The sequence below is a fragment of the Panthera onca genome, chromosome B2 (genome assembly GCF_046562875.1).
Source record: "Panthera onca isolate mPanOnc1 chromosome B2, mPanOnc1 haplotype 2, whole genome shotgun sequence".
NCBI classification, from domain to species: domain Eukaryota; kingdom Metazoa; phylum Chordata; class Mammalia; order Carnivora; family Felidae; genus Panthera; species Panthera onca.
Window position 1 is genome coordinate 83497545 of NC_138343.1, and position 17900 is coordinate 83515444.

Genomic DNA, 17900 nt, shown 5'->3' on the forward strand with positions numbered 1-17900 from the left:
CTTCTTCTAAGAGCTCCTGAAATGCCGATGATGAGCCCCCTAAATAAAACTCACTTTGGTACACAACTTAAATAACTAAATAACCTGGACATACACAAAAATTTTGAAATTTGAAGATTTTGGAAATTTTGCCTACCAGCTCCTCTACCAATGTTTTTAGAAGTGAGTTAAAATCAATACACTTCACAATAACAGCTAGATTAAAACTGAGTTTAACACTGTGGGAAGCTTTTGTTGTTGTTTGCTTTTAACCTTCCTCGACACTAAAGTACACTGCTTAGTCCTAGAACCTGCATTCCTTGCCGCAGTTACAAACCAAATGTCAACCTCCAATAGCATTTTAAAATTCTGTAATTATTTCCATGTAACTCTATTAGATCCATAAGAACAATATCCAATTATCTTTGAAAAGTAAAGCATAAGCACCAAACAAATCAAATCCTATTATTGCTCTCATAATTCTTGCATATCAGTTCTAAACTGTCACAGGACAAAGTCAATATTTTTCTAAGGGGCCAGGAAAAATACTTTTAACTCAAAACTATTACAGTGTGAGCTATGACAATAACCACTGACAATATGTAACACGAAAGCAATATGCTGCCACAGAAAGCATTCGTCCACAGAGCCCAGACATTTTAATCCATTTTTGTAATGTAAGAATAGGAGGAACTGAAGAGTTGAAACAGAAACGGAACTTTTTAAGATGCCTGGAGAAAGAAACATCCATTAGTAAGTGGCATTCTCACTGGGATTGCATTTCTTGAATATTCTCCATCAAGGAGATGAGAATATCAGTTTTTACACGTGACTCCGGGAAAGTAATAGTCTGAAATGAGAGCTGCTAAAAACAGGCAGGTACTGTGAAATTCAAGGAAATGCTGCATCAAGTAGCAAAAGGAATGAAAAAAGGATAAAATTCTCTTTATCCTTACAAAATTGGCACATTATTCCAAGTGAGGTAACAGGCAGAACCTCACAGCAGATTAAAAGGAATTTGAGGACAAATGTTTCATTCAGTAGGCCTTTCTATATAGCAGATAACTTTCCACCCAGTAAAGAAAAGCCTTGTCTTTTATTAACTCCATTTGAAGGTTTGTGTTACTATATAAAACCCCTCTTTTTCACATATTCATGAGTGTATTGGCAAGTTCCTCTACATCATTCATACTTATAAAACTCAACATGGCAGGTGGTCCTTAATTTTTCACTGTAACTATTAAAAGCTCTGTAGAAGGTGACTGCCTTGCTTCCATTCGCTTTTCATTTGCTTCACTTAACCATTAAAAAAAGTGCCTCCTGCACATTTTCAAAGAGCATCTTCTTTAAAAATAATGAAGTCTTTAGAAAAAAATACAGAGCAGACTCTTCTGAAAATTTTTACTGTTCTAGAATCCGGTATGTTCATTTCAAAGGATCGCATTTGCTATTTACAAATTCATCTACTTTCAGTGCTCCCTGCACATATGTCCTTGAAAACACAATTACAAACAGAGAAAATCCAAAGGTGATAAATTTTAAGTTAAAAGGAAAATAAGCAATAAAAGCAAGTCATTATTTTAAGTTATTGGCTAGGTAAGTGATACATATCTCATTTTCATAAATTGAGAACTGAAGAGAAATGGTGGGGAACACAAGTTAAGGTCTAATGTGATATGCCTTTAAAAGATCATACTGTGTTTTACTACCTTCCCTGAAACAAAGTAAAGATTTCTATTTAACACAGAAATCCTTTTTATTTCAAAACATGTCCTTAAAAAACAGAAGCTTTCTGTCTGATTTATTCTGTAGGGCAAAGAAGCTGCTTCTTTTGATACTGTGATTACTAACACATGTAGTTAGCAATTCTAACAACTGGATAATTAATAAACATTAGCAAATTAATCACAAATTAAGTTAAATTAATCACAAATTATTTCACAAATTGAAAAGCTTAAAAGCTGTATCAAAGGTTGTTGGAACCAATGAGCTAATAAGTTAGGAGAAAAGATCATTATAGTCTGGAATTCTAGGAGAGTCCTCTCTTCCCCCAGCCCCCTTTTTCTTATACCCTGTGATCCTCTCATCCCAATTCTTTAGCTTCATCTTTTGCAGAGATAAATTGATAACATCTCCATCTGTCAACAAGCCCAGCCATACTTAAGCCATCATCATCAATCAGAATTTTTTTTCATTTTCCAGTCACAAACTGAAATTCCTCACTTTGATCTCATTCTTGAATCTTGTTCCTTTTCCACTGTAATACTTTCTCTGCCCTTCTCCTTCAAGGACCCTAGACCAATTATGTTCGCAAACACTGCTCCAAATATTACTAAGAATTACATAAAAAGGATTTATCTTAAAGTCGACTATGCACATTCTATCACTCAAATAAGTTCAGCAAACTCTGGACAGAAAAAGTCTTTAATACAGTCTTTGAATGCTTTCTTCTCATATTATGAACTCTCCAAAAGGGAACAGATCCCATTGTATGTGGACCATTCAAAGAATTAAGCTCTTAACCACTCTGCTAACAAGTTTACTGCTATTGCCCTCCTTTCTTCATAACAACTATTTATTTTCATCCCAGCCATTTTCTCACTTTACTATTCACTCTTGGTTCAGGTGAATTTGGTTTCTGCCCTCACCACTGTCCTCACATGATGGAATAAGACCCTACTTGAGCCCATATAGTTCTCCCTGAAAAACTCTCCCACCAAGATTTAATCTAACTTGTCTTCCCAGCTTTCCCCAGTATTTTTACTACTACTATTTTCACAGGTATCTCTGACAAGCCACCATCTATACACAACCACCATCTACAGCCACATTCATTTTTAAATTTTTTAAATGTTTGTTTTTGAGAGAGACAGGGCACAAGTAGGGGAGGGGTGGAGTGAGAGAGGTAGACACAGAATCTGAAACAGGCTCCAGGCTCTGAGCTGTCAGCACAGAGCCCAATGCAGGGCTCGAAATCAGAAATGGCAAAATCATGACCTACGCAGAAGTCAGAGGCTTATCCAACTGAGCTACCCAGGCACCCCACACCACATTGGTTTTAAAGGGAGAAGCTAACCCTGCCGGGTTTTCCAACAGAAGGTGAGACTAACAAATGCGGGTATTTGAAACTACTCTTCCCTTCTCGGTCCAATGTACCTAATCAAAGTCTTTATTGTATTTTAAGAGTCGGGCATTAAGAGTTCAGTTTGACTGACCCATCATCATTTGATAGGAGGGTCTCATTCCCCATTGCCTTAAATCTTCTAGGTAACATACATTCTCTCACACACTACCTAAAGAGTTAAACTAATATTTACCAAGCACTTATCTTGTTCTTGGGATGTCACTTAGTAATACATATGCATTATATAATTTAATGTTAATAATAGTATCAGATATCACTACATAGATTCTATCATGATACTCAGTTTAAAATGCAGAATCTGAGATTATATTAGATTAGGTAATTTGCCTAAGGTCACAGTAAACAGAATACAAATTTGACTCCAAAGTTATTGTTCTTCACAATGAAAACGTAGTATCTTAGGAAATAACTTATTTTTCATAAGAAATATACAAATCCAATATCCTTGGACTTCTACAAGAAAGATCAATTTTGACCTTATCAGAGGGAGCTTTTGAAGAACACACAATATACAAATATTTCATGAGAATATGGAAGAAAAGCCATGTCAGGAAAGTGAAACAAGCACAATAGAAAATACTCAAACCAAAAAGTTAGGGCTACATTTAGAAATACTGGCAAACCAAATTAGTCTGACTGAAGTGAAATAGGCTGAAAAAGGACAGTAGTAAAAGAGAAGCTCAAAATTCTCATGTCACGTGTCACCCTTTATATCTTGTTTTGCTAAGCATTAGTTCTACCTTCATAATGTGTGCTTAACACATCCCTCCCTTCCCATTCTCCATAATAGGGTCTTAGTTCATGGTCTTTGCCTAGAGTCCCTTCAAAAGGAGTTGCTGCTTTCAGCTTCTCCCACCTCTAATCCAGTCTCCAACTTCCTTTTCAGTTATCCCCACAGCACAACTTTGATCATATGCCCTTGTTAAGAGTTCTTGATGATTTCCTCATAACTACAAAAGGTACTACAAATTCCATAATACAACATAGACAGCCACCTACCCCCAGGATTAAATCCAATTTATCTTCTATTTTTCTAGCTTTACCACTATAATCCTCTTCACATGAACCCCAGCTATCTGATCACCAAATGTGACCTACAATTTCATACATCCCTCATCTTTGCTCATAATATTCACTGGGCCCAGAAGTACCTTTGTATAATCTCACATCTGTCTATTAAAACTCAATGTGTGTGCCATCTCCTGCAAGCCTTTATTTCTCTGCAGTTGAAATTTATTTCCTCACTTAATCAGAACTCATATGCAATTTACCATTCTCTGGCTTATGTTGTAACTAGTTATTTAAACATTTACTCTTTGATGAAAATACAAAGTCTACTTAAGGTACACAGAATAGATGCACAATACAGTTGTGTTTCATTCTTCTAGTTTGTTTGTTTTTCAACTAATGGATGGGAAGATAAACTCAGGAAGAAAGTAGCAGCAGGACCAAGTTTTCCTGATGCTTGTTTTAAACTGGGCAACAGCTGTTGCACAGGGAAAACATGAGCGTGGGCAGCCTTTCCATCCACTTTACTAATCACAAGTTCCCTGGTGATGAAGAAACTTCTGTGATTGAGATACTAAATTGTTATCTATCTTCTGAACAACTGAGTAGAGAAAGCTGATCTACCAAAAATTATATAAGACGAAGCAGGGCTAGAGGCCATAAGTCTATATATCTTTTAAAAAATCTTATTAATGTATACTCTATCACATGATTCACAGATAATGTAGCTCCCTAAAATATTTTCTGTAGTCTAATATGAAAGTGGGTGTTAATTCTTTAAAAGAAACCTACTGAATGGCATGAAAGTTAAAAACTATATTTTTGATAGAACCAAGAAGCCCAAAGAATTTGGATATGCTATATCAGACAAAAAAAAATTACTTGTGCTAAAAATACAAATGTATATGTAACATATAGAATATAGCAAGACTCAATATGTGTCAAAGAAAATTGTTACAATACATTCACTTCCTTTTAGTAGTTTGTATTAATTTGGTTTCATTTTTAGAGTTAATATGCAATTATATACCAATTTCTTCCCTACAAAAAAGACACATTTACCTTTGGGGAATTAATATATAAAAGCCATTAGAACTTACACTACCCATTTGCAGCTTATACTATAAGTGATATTCATTGCCACAAAACAATGCAATTGACTGCATATGTATAATGGCTTATTAGTAAGAACAAGAGCTCGAGGAATAGCAATCTATAAGAGTTTTAAAGTATGTGTGTATGTACACATGTCATGACAGAGACATTTTGATATATTTTATATATTACAATGTGTTTAAATAATCTAGTCTGTGTCATCCAGCAATCAGAAAGGAATCATAAAAATCAAAACACTTCATAACTTTTTAAACTCTACAAAGTCCGTGTTTTCTTGCCATGTTTATAATGATGCAGTCATTAAATTGGTCGAGATTGTATTTTAAATCAATGATAAAATATTCCTGAAAATAAGTTTATCAGTTAACTAGAATGGTAGCCAATATTTTTAAATAACCAAAAAAAGTACTTGCACCCCGCATGTTAATGAAAATGAAAAACAAGGCAGGGGTGGGTTAATATTGTCATGTTCTATTTCTATGTTCCTTTTTTTCTTCATAAAATTAGGGATAGATGAGATAGATAGATGATAGATAGATAGATAGATGATAGACAGACGTGTGTGTGTGTGTGTGTGTGTGTGTGTGTATGAATGCATATACACACATAGAGTAATACATGATCAATGCAGAAAACATAAAGATTCGGGAATAACCCAAAGAAAACTAAATATAAATCTGTATGCCACTGACCACAGATGACTCACAACAACAGTTTCATATGTTTTTCCACTCTTCTAAAAATTATATGACACTACTTTGTGAACTGCTTTCTCATTTGGCCTAATATTATGAACATTTTTCCATGTAAACATATATAATTTAATGGCATGATTTGAAAGTCTATATGACATCTCATGGATATTCACAATAGTCTTAATCTCCTTTTCTTGGACATCGAGGGTGCTACCCCCCTTTCAAGAGTCAAAGGTCTTTTTGCTTGCTCTAGAAGAGAATCCCAATTATCATCATAATTATCATCATCAGAATGATTTGTTGGCACTTAACTGAACATTGGCAATTTATAATCTTTGTGTCCTGCTTTATAGGAGTTAACAAAATAATTTCATCTACATGATTAATCATTCTTCTGTTTATTGAATAGGGAGGGTAAGGTATGTAGGGTGCTAGTTGAGAAGGATATAAAGAAATGCCATTACTCTGTAGTAACCTATAATCTAATGGAGCTTATTATAATAAAGCTGATGCACATTGGAAATCTGCCTGACCAGCATGGCTGTGGCCTTGTGGGAAAAGGGGCAGGGAGGGCATGGGAGGGGAGAATGATGAGATTAGAAAAGTCTTCCAAAAAGAGATGGAAATTTAGACAGAAAATTATAATATATGAAAATCATAAGGGGAAATTAAGCAGTGAGGATACTTCAAATTATTCAGTATGGTTGAGTAACGGGCAAAAGATAAGGAGAGGCAAGTTAGAAAGGATTTTAAATAAGATGTTAAAAAATTACCTTGGAAGCTAGATGAAGAAATGATATATAAATTTTTTAATGTTTTATTTATTTTTGACAGAGAGAGAGAGACAGAGCATGAGCGGGGGAGGGTCAGAGAGAGAGGGAGACACAGAATCCGAAGCAGGCTCCAGGCTCTGAGCCATCAGCACAGAGCCCGACGCAGGGCTCGAACTCACAGACCGCGAGATCATGACCTGAGACGAAGTTGGACGCTCAACCGACTGAGCCACCCAGATGCCCCAAGAAATGATATATTTTAAAGAAAGTCATAGCATAACCAAATTTACATTTTAAAAAATGACTCTAGAGGGTGATAAAAAAAAAAATACTGAAAGGGAATAATACCAAATGAAAAAAAAAAAAAAAATTGAGAGGTCTGTCTGTTGAGCAGCCAACTCTTGGTTTCAGCTCATGTCATGATCTCACAATTGTGGGATCGAGCCCCATGTTGGGCTCTGTGCTGAGCATGGAGCTTGCATAAGATTCTCTCTCCCTCTGCCACCTCACCCCTAAAAAACAAAAATAAAATAAAAAATAAATTGGAAGGCTGCTGATGTTCTCTAAGACAGATAGGACAATGACTTAAACCAAGATAGTGTCAGTAGAATGGGGAAAATGAATCAGATATGTTGGAGAGATTTGATGGAAGTACAATCAATAAGATTTTTGGATCTTTTCCAGCCACATTTACCAAAATAGAAACACAGAGAGCAATTCTTAGAATAACAATTGTAGCTAACATTTATTGATTACTTACCATGTGTTAGACGATATGCTAAATGCTTTACAAGCACCATCTCATTTTTATGCATACTATCCACTCCATGTGCAAGTGCTTTCTGTATATTAGATCATTTGGTCCATACACAACCTCTGGAATTAGATACTGTTAATATCTCCCACTTTGAATGTAAGAGACCACGGCCTAGAAAGATTAAGTAGCTTGTCTGTGCACACAGCTAATTGATGGTATGTATATCTCGTCAGAAGAGATATTTTTAATCATTATTTAATTGCTTTAACATGGTGATGCTTCCAACCTGAAATATGTCTCAAAAAGTCTCCTGAAAATAAAATACTTATTCACTCATTACAAAGGATACGTAACAACTAAGATGTATTAAACTTCTCTTCACAGATTTTTAAAAAAGCAAAAAATAGTAAAACAAAGGCTAGAAGATGTGGGCTAGAATCTCATTCCTAAAAATTATAACCTGACATCAAAGTAAATATAATTAATATTCAATTTCATTCTTTTTTAAGCAGAAATTACTCTTTAAGTAAAAATTCAGTAGATATGAGGTTGTTTTTTTTTTTTTTTTTTAAATACTGTTTTATTAGAATCTTAGCTTATAGCACTATTCAAAAAACTTGGGACTAGTGAAAGAAAACTCTTTCTTACAGAATAAAACTAATAAATGTAGGAGTAAGAAATTTAAAAATCAACACTTTGCAACTACCAAAGGTGATAAATGATTCCACTTGACATCATCAATGGATGATAAAACACTGGGGGAAAGACTGTCAGGGAATTGGAAAATTACAGTGTCTCCAAGTATCATGACAAATATACTAATTAATTACAAGGATTTACAATATTGTAAATTTACAATAGAAGAATCTGGTATACATAACCTTAACCAAGTCATCAAACCTGGCATCAAAGTGACATGATAGGATGCAATAGAAAGTAAATCACATTAACTATGTTGTATCACCGCCAAAAATTTAACTTGAATCCAATAATAAGGAAATAGCCAGGCAAATACAAAATGTGGCATTATTCTAAGAGGTCTGGTCTAGATTCCTTAAAAAAAGAAAACAGTAAAACAAAACTAATAGTTAAAAGGAAGTTCTAGATTAAAAAAGAAGAAATATGACAACCAAACAAATATATGATCCTAATTAGATCATGAATTTAAAAATATCAATGATAAGGGAGCCTGGATGGATCAGTCGGTTAAGCATCTGACTTTGGCTCAGGTCATGATCTCGCGGTTTGTGAGTTCAAGTCCCGTGTCGGGCTCTGTGCTGACAGCTCAGAGCCTGGAGCCTGTTTCGGATTCTATGTCTCCCTTTCGCTCTGACCCTCCCCCGTTCATGTTCTGTCTCTCTCTGTCTTAAAAATAAATAAACATTAAAAAATGTTTAAAAAATATCAACCATAAAGAACAGTTAGAGACAACTGAAAAACTGACATATGTATTACTTATTAGATAAGCTTATTAATGAACATTAAATTTCTTGGGTATTATGTGCATGTAGCAAAATGTCTTTGTTTGGGGGAAATATTCTAGAGTAATTTAGTAGGAGTTAAGTGTAATGATGTCAGCAATTTATTTCCAAATGGCTCAGCCAGGAAAAAAAAAAAAAAAATTATACAAACACACACACACAGACACACACACACACACACACACACACACACACACACACACACAAAGGTAAAAGGGTGGGGACAGGTAAACAAACACAAATGTGGCAATATTTAAAAAATCAGAGAGTCTGAAGACCACTAGGGTGTTTATTGTGCTATTTTTTTTGTACTTTTCTGTTGGTTAAACATTTTAAAAGGAAAAAAAAAATACTAGGTAAAAATTTCTCAAATGGATTTAAAAACTCATCACTGGATTGGATTGTTAACGTTATCAATTTAAGTGTTTTTGACAATCTACAAACTCATATAATTTTATCTCTCCCTGACAAATTTATCATAGTTATCTATAAACAAAAAGCACTCAAGAAATGTTTGTTGAACTAAATTGGTTTTATATCCCAAACATCTTTTTCCGTAAGTCTTTTTAGTACTGAATTCTTGTTAACTCCAATATTTTTGTCTTGTTTGATCTTTTGCTCTCCACGCAGCACTGAAGAATCCTTAATCCCCCTGTATATTATATTCCTGTCAGTTTCATAATTTTCTCTCAGTAAAATGCATTAAATTTTGGCAATAATTAAAATTGTCAACAAATATTTAAATCTAGCTTAATATGTAGCCTTGCCATAAGTGTACTCTAATGAGAGAAATCCCTCCAGAATTTTATACCAGATACGAACCCTCCAGAGGTTCATACAGATTCCAAAACACACATCTCTGCCTCGAGGGCAAAAAAGGTCATTACCGGTCTAAAAGTGTAAATGGAAACTTTAGTGTCACGTTCACTGGTAAAACTACTGATACCACTATTCAAGAAAAACAGAGACAGACAACTGGCAATAGAGGAAAAGAAAACTAGAAAACACTTCATAGTATACAAATGATGAAGCATAATTATATGGTTTTACCAAGAACAAAATAGAGTGCCTTGACCTCCTAAGGTCGATGTGTATGCCCTGGTGAAACAGGACACAGAAGGGCCTAAGGGAAGTTACATGAATAGGGCAAAACTCAAGGAACGATTTCCTCATCACAAAGGAAAAGATGCAGACAAGAAAGGATATTGCTGCAAAAGCCTGTAGACCTCAGAAAACTTATAAGTTTTCTATCTATATATTGTTCTGAACTATCTATATTATATTTATGAATATAAATAATAACAGAAGGAAAGGAGGACGGATGGGAGGCAGAAATGGAGGAAGGGGATGCTGGCTATTCAGTTAACTAGCTAACAGATAAAGGGAACAGAACAAAATAATTCACTTTCTAACCTATTACTTCTTCATTTAACTTCTAGCTATTTAAAATTAGAATAAAAGTTAATGTTTTCACTGTGTAGGAGAAAGAAAATCTAAAACTGAAAACTTAATACCTGAATTATAGTTGGATGTCATCTCATAATGTGTATCCTTTGGAGTAGTCTATCAGTCAGCACTAGGCATCATTTCCTTAAATATGAAATGGCACAACCAACAATTTAAAAAATACATGGTAAAATCTAAAATTTGAAAACTTATATATATAGTAGTCTCCTGCTTTACAGAAGAAAGTAATTTTTATGTTCGATTCCTTCCATCTTCAAATTCTTTTACAACTGTCAAAAAAAAAAAAAAAAGCCACAGCTATGCTGACAAAGCAATGTGGAGTAAACTCCAATCTGCACATAACTTCAGAGACCTGCAGGTATAGAAAGTGAAAATCACCCACTTTCCTGACAGCAAACATAGGTCATGTTTCTCTAGAAATCCTTGACCCCTATAGCACAGTAAGAATCAGAAGTGAAATCCACCATGCCCTCAGAGGGATGGTTACCTTTTCAGCAGCCGTGTGTACCTTTGCCTGGCTGCCTCAATAGGAAAAGATGGCAAATGTCAGACCAGGTATTGGAACGGCCAGTTTATTTTTCCTTCCAGACTGACACAGAGGAATAAACAACTTTCATGGCTCTCAGAGATGTCACTATTCACCTGATGATTCTCCTCCACTGATTAGATTGCAAATAACCTGTCCTGTTTTTTTCTTTACACTTTCAAACAGGAAAAGCAAAAAAAAAGAGCATTTAAAACTAAATATGATTCTCCATTTACCTGATTCTTCCATAAATTGCTCCTTGAAGATATAAAAATAACATTTAGTGTATTTTAACTCAGTATGTAAAGTTATTACCAAGGAAAAGTCTGACTTTTAAGGGAGGGGCGTAGATGCATAATAATTTCCTTCATATTTAAAAATGTAAGCAAGAGGGGCACATGGGTGGCTCAAAGTGTTCGGGTATTGATTTCGACTCAGGTCATGATCCCACAGTTTTGTGAGTTCAAGTCCCACTGTCAGTGCGGAGTCTGCTTAGGATTCTCCCTTTTTCTCTACCCCTCTCCCGCTCGTACTGTCTCTCTCAAAATAAATAAATAAGCTTTAAAATTATATATATATTATATATATATGTATATATATATATATATATATATAATATATATATAAGCATGTGAACCTATCCTATACACAATAAAATACCATTTATTATCTTAAAAGCAATAAGCATAATGCTTATTTCGATATCATTTATTTCCCAGGCAAGATCTTAAAAATGAAGCATAAAATACAAAATTAGGAATTTGACTTCAGGGGCATCTGGGTGGCTCAGTTGGTTGAGTGTTCAACTTCGGCTCAAGTCATGATCTCGGGGTTCTGTTCATGGGTTCCAGCCCCACTTTGGGATCGCTGCTGTCAGTGCAGAGCCTGCTTCGGATCCTATGTCCCCCTCTCTCTCTGCCCTTCCCCTGCTCTCGTGCACACGCTCTCTCTCTCTCAAAAATAAATAAACATTAAAAAAAAAAAAAGAATTTTACCTGAAATGTTTTGATTGTTTTAAATAAATAGAAACAAATTTTTGTTGGGAATAAGTGTTTAACATTTATGTGAACTTATTAAATAAATTGTAGCAATTTCTTACTTTAGAGAATATCACTAGTTAGGACAAAACATCTCATTTCATTTAACAATAATATATAGCAATAATTACAATAAACTCTGAAAAAGGATGCTTTGATCCTACAGACTGATTGAATGTACACATCTCAGAAACTCACTCTATGACCTGTTATAGCAAATCGCAATTCATTCGGAAGTGCCACGATTTGTTTAGGCATCGCTAATAGCCATCTACTGGTATCTTTTCTCAAACCATAGCCCTCAGCTATTATGTCTTCCTGACCAAAATCTAGGAACCCCAATTATTTCTGGCATTGGTTGGCACCTAAAAATCTGAAACATAAATCAATCTTGTATGTGAATATAGTACCTGGTAAAATGTTGAGTGAGGTAGCTTAATGAGTGATTATTAAATTAATCCATGAAAAATGTTCAGTACCTTCCTAGTCTGAAAATTTCTAATCCAAACAATGCCTCTAAGAAAAAGCCAAGAAGTCCTGTGACATGACACCCCTGGTTCAAATCATTCAAAAAGGAATGATTTTGGAAAGTTACCAGAAACCTTTATGACACCCTAATACACAGATTCACATATAAAACACTCTCTGCTGAGCTAGCAGACCTGAACTGGGCTGCACTCTGTAAGCTCTCAGGGCAAAGGGGCTGATACTTAACAGCAGCACAAAATGACACTGGTTTCCAGGCTTCAGTGTTACTAATCTAAACTGACTTCTGCAGATCATAAAGTACAATTGGCCTTTTCAATTTAGATTCAAACACCTGGCTAAATCCATTAGGCAGGGATTCCATGAAGCAAAATCTACTGCCTTTTAACCAGTTCTTCCTTATTTGTGTCTATTTTGGAAACTCATTGAATGACATATCTGAAAAAATCAAGAAAATATACAACAAACATAAAAAATTAATCACAATTATATCGGTACTTCAGAGAGTTTTCACAAATTTTTATGGAAGAGTTGAGAACAGATTACATAGGTCGTTAGGAACAAACTTATATCCAGAATAAGAGGCTCCTGTCATTTCTGGAGGGTGTTTGTATGTTCTTGTGTCACTGGGTTTATCTCAAAGACCATTCATACAAACTCATGTAATTCAAAATATGTGAAAATCAGCTCAGTTTAGCCCACCACCCTCACTGCCACCAACAACCACAATTACATAACTTAGGAAGTTACTCTTTGTCAGAGTACTGCTTGGGAAATAATTGGGTCACTGAATTTAACATCTATGTGTGCAGATATAGCATATAATTCATAAACAAAGCTACAAACTTAATGCTTGCATTTTATATGTAGTTCATTATTACATCTTGCAAAAGATAACTAAGGAGAGAGAGCAGTCAGAACTCAGTGAAGACACTATCAACACAATAACTTCTCTTTGGTCTTTGAGCTTCACATTACTTAGAAGGGTGCTTAGCTTCAGATAAATGTGAGGCCAAATAAGAATTGACAAAACACATGTTTAGTGTCTTTGTATGATTAGGTTCAGGAACACTGCCAGGAGAAAACTTTGTGTATGATCTCATCTGATCTTAGTTTCTTGTCAAAAAAAAAAAAAAAAAAAAAAAAAAAAGAAGAAGAAGAAAATATCTTACTCATCAGACGCTGTCTTTCTAAGTTTGGTGGAACAAAAAACATGCTCATTCCTTTAATAAGTACAAATAAACAAGACTGATGAGGTGAACAAAAATCAATACACAGATTCCAAAAATTTTACAACTGTTTATTTTCAGTTCAAACATGATTGATGTCAATTAGATGCAGATCTGTCCTGGTGATTCTCATGAACCCACCATGTCAGACAATCACCTTCAATGGAACTCTTTGAAAATTCAGTGCTGTGCTTTAACTTATCTTTTCCCTAAATCTTTAAATTCCACACATTCTTTAAAATTATTGTTTTGTATTTTTAGCAAGCTGCTTTTCCAATTTTTTTCCAGTGGTAATGTTTTACTTACACATTACACAGTACAGAGGCTACTTAATATTGTTGATGTCATGGCCATTTACGATCACATGTACATGTTAACCCTCAGTTTTGCGAGAATTTTAAGTAGTATGAAAAATCCTTTAGAGTGAAAAATGCAGACTGTAATACAATTTAAAATGTAATCCTCAGTAAGCAAAATATATGAAAATCTTGATTTACAGATGAGGAAAGGTTATCAAGTTGTAACATACATTACTAACTGGAAAGAAAAGGTGCTTTTTAGGCAATGCTGTAAAAATGGCAAGTAAAATGTAGCCTTTCTAACTTTGTGTTTAATGAGACCATTCCACTTTTTATAATCATAAAGAAATATATTGTTTCATTATGTTTTGAATGTAAACTAGTAACTCAGAATTTTCTTGAAATTTACATCTTTTATTAGTGAAAATTTAATCTCCCCTTCCTGTGACGAGGCACTGTTATAAAGATTAACAGAAGCCAAATAAGAGCTTGTTTTACAGCACAGTCAGGCTCTGCATGTAAAATGCCATGCCATGTAAATGAAAATAATATGAAGTTAAATTGGTGTCTAAATGGTAGGTCCGTGGCTATTGTGAAAATCAACCAAAAACATGGAGTGGCTAAAGGATGTATATTTGCTTACTTCACACACACACACACACACACACACACACACACACACACACATTCTGTCCATCATTCACTTTTTGAAGTGTCAGAAAACATTATTTCTCAAATGACACACAGGGCTTCATTTGCTATGCATAAGGTCAGTGAATATTAGCTTCATTTACACTTGGCTGAGAATCAGTTGGTGTCAACAGTAGAGGCTTAGTTCCTCGACTGAGCAGGGTTAGAATCTGACAGAAAGCTGCCACTGAAGAAGACAGATGATCTTCTTTGCTGACCCTGCTCCCCTAAAGTGTCATAGTTTGGGTCTCTTTCTATCTCCACAACAAAAGACCCTCTCTGAGCCTCCCAGTGGCCTTCAGCTTTATTGGTGCTAACAGGTCCAGACATTTTCATCGATTGGATTCTCTACCTTTTAAACACAAGAGCTTGCCCTTTTTGGCTAGCTAAACCTTGGCACAGATGTCTTTTTTTGTAATTGCATCTCTGCTGTCTATTGGAAAGGATGCAGTCAGACAGGCAAACATCATGTCAGTATAGAAAATGTTGAACTATTTATCTCAGTTTCCCAATGTCATTTCATTGAAAGTGATATGTCATTTGTCTGTAAAAATTAACCCTTAGATAATCTCAAAGTATTCTTCTAAACGGAAAATCAAAACCTCCTATCTATTTGATGGCTAACATACGTAAAATATGTCATGCAGAAGAAAGAACTTCTCGGTCATTTTATATAAGCAGTTACCAATAATCATGTTTTAAAACAAATATACATGAAAATATTCTATATAATTTTCAGAACTCCATTTTGCTTTCTACTAGTGGCTGGCACTGAAATATGGTGCTTTCTATGTAAAAAAAAACACACATAAAAATATTTAATAACAAAGATGTTGTAACAATGTAATAAATTACATGTTGCTTTACGATCCTGGCTGCGAGCTATTTTAATATGTTGGAGATTTGTTATTGATATTTGAAAAATCCGAAAGAAATTACATAACCTCAAATTCAAATGTTCAAAAACGCATACACTAAAATGATGAAAAGTTCTTACAGATTTACATGTAACACATTTTATGAAAAATTACTATTTTGAGTATGTATGGATTCTAACTCAGAAGCTCTAAAATATTATAATATGTAACTGTCAACATTATTCCATGCAAAATATAATTTAACATACTGGCATATCTGGAATGGCAGAGTTAGTTAATAAATATATATGTATGTAAAATATAGTTATCTCAGCACTAAAAGAACTAAAAATAAAAATAAATTTCATAAAACTGAAGATATAAGGATATGCCATTTCTAACTCAGGTTAACCCTTTTGTTAAATTGCAGACAAAATATAATGTGATAAATTTCCTGTACAATTGCCTCTATTAAAAGGTTCTGAAATTCTGTATATTACTTTTTAGTGTTAATGTTTTCATCCATGTTGAGAAAACTAGCAAATTATAGTTGAAAATAACTATTAATTAAAATCTCTGTAGCCAAACATTTTGTTCTAGATACAGTAGTAACAACTCTCATTAAAATATGTACAATTATTAGGGCTAAGGAATCCATTTAAAAATACAGTGAGACAATTCAAGGAAAAAATTCAAGAACAAGTTCACTTTTCTTTTAATATCATATAGACTGTGTATCAATGCCTTTAACTTTTAGGCTCTAAATTAAATAGTATTTCCTTCAATACAATGCCAATAATTTCAGGTATCTGTATACAAAGCAACTCTCAACCTTTACTTTTTTATTTATTTCTCTTTCTAGAAGACAGAGTGAACAAAATCAAAATTGTCTCTAGGAAGTGAGCCAGAAACATCAGGAACCTAATTTTTTGTTTTAAATCAAGTCAGTTACTACTTTTATTTAATAATTATGGCACTAAAGATCTAAAATTAATCTTAAGATTAAATGAGTTCTTATGTCTATGCATTTTTTTTTTAAATAAAAATACCAATAAGATCCCTCATGCGCAATCTGGGTCTGGGATGGTTTTATGTGTTCAACTGACCTAAGCAGTCCGCATATGCAGATTCTCAGGAGCATGTCCGTCAATCAATGTCAGCATTCTGTCAGATTCCACTCTGACTGCAAGTGACAGTCAGTTATCCATTGACATTAATGAATAATAAATAAGCATGCCCTTTAGGTTTATAATACTACAACGTATATTATTGTCAGTATAGATTAGCCTATATGCAAAAGCAGATTTGTTTCAGGGGAGGTTTTGTTTGTTTGTTTTTCATCTCATACGTTAGGAAATGGTTAAAAAAAAAAAATACAAAAGCAAAAACAAAACCAAGTGGCTGCAATGAAAGATGTGCTTAATGCGAACTCTAGTATACATTAGTGTTCTGCTTTTCAACAAGTCAACCTTGTCTCAGCTTGTATCATATAAGCTTAAATGAGCTGTATTCACAGGCCCCTGAATATTTATGCTGTCTTTTACAGACCTAACACGTAGTTTGTTGTCTCCTCAATAGAGTACATAATGACAGAAAATCCTTAAAAAACTAAAGATCAGAAGAAGTTGTGGCAGTTTCCTAACCTTGTTCCTTTTTGTATTTTCCCTAAGTCTTCCTTCCTGGTGGAAAAAAAAAGACCCAAACCTATTTAAATTATAACTATACTCCCCTTTGTTGTTAAGTCCCATCTCTCTTTCTCAGATTTAAACATACCAAACAAAACTATTACAGCTTTTTCAAAAAACAAGCATTAAGAACTTTAACTAATTAGGTATTCATATATGCATCTTGACTAAGTTCCTTTATGATACTGACGGACAGTGGTAATTCTAGAATTGTATAGTCACAGTCCAGACATTACAATTGGAACTGTTAACTGTCAGCATGGATCCAAGTATGGCTTATTTTCTTAGCTCAATAAAAACAAGTTAGAATTCAAATTATGAAAGTCTTGCTACATATTATGAGTTGTGATTTTTATTTATAAATTTACCTTCCCATTATGAAACTTTCTTCTAAATTTAATATTAGAAGTTTAGTTTTATAAATGTGTATAAGTAATGAACATGATCAATGATCTGAAGAGGTAAAAATTGTTTTGTTGTTATACCTAATTAAAACTTCTGCTAAGGATGGAGAGTAGTTCAAAACAGAAAGATACGCCATCATTAGATCAAAATTTTGCAATAATAATGAGCAATAGCTATTAATAAGGTTCAATCTTTTTTAATTGATATGCACAGCACTGAATTATAATACATAAAATTACTGTCAGGTAAGGAAGGCGAAAGACAA

General features: G+C 34.0%; 1 protein-coding gene across 6 annotated transcripts in view; it reads right to left on the reverse strand.

Annotated features, from left to right (window-relative positions):
• Positions 1 to 17900, reverse strand: part of EPHA7 (EPH receptor A7) — a 171786-nt gene that overhangs the window by 132628 nt on the left and 21258 nt on the right. The window lies entirely within an intron of this gene.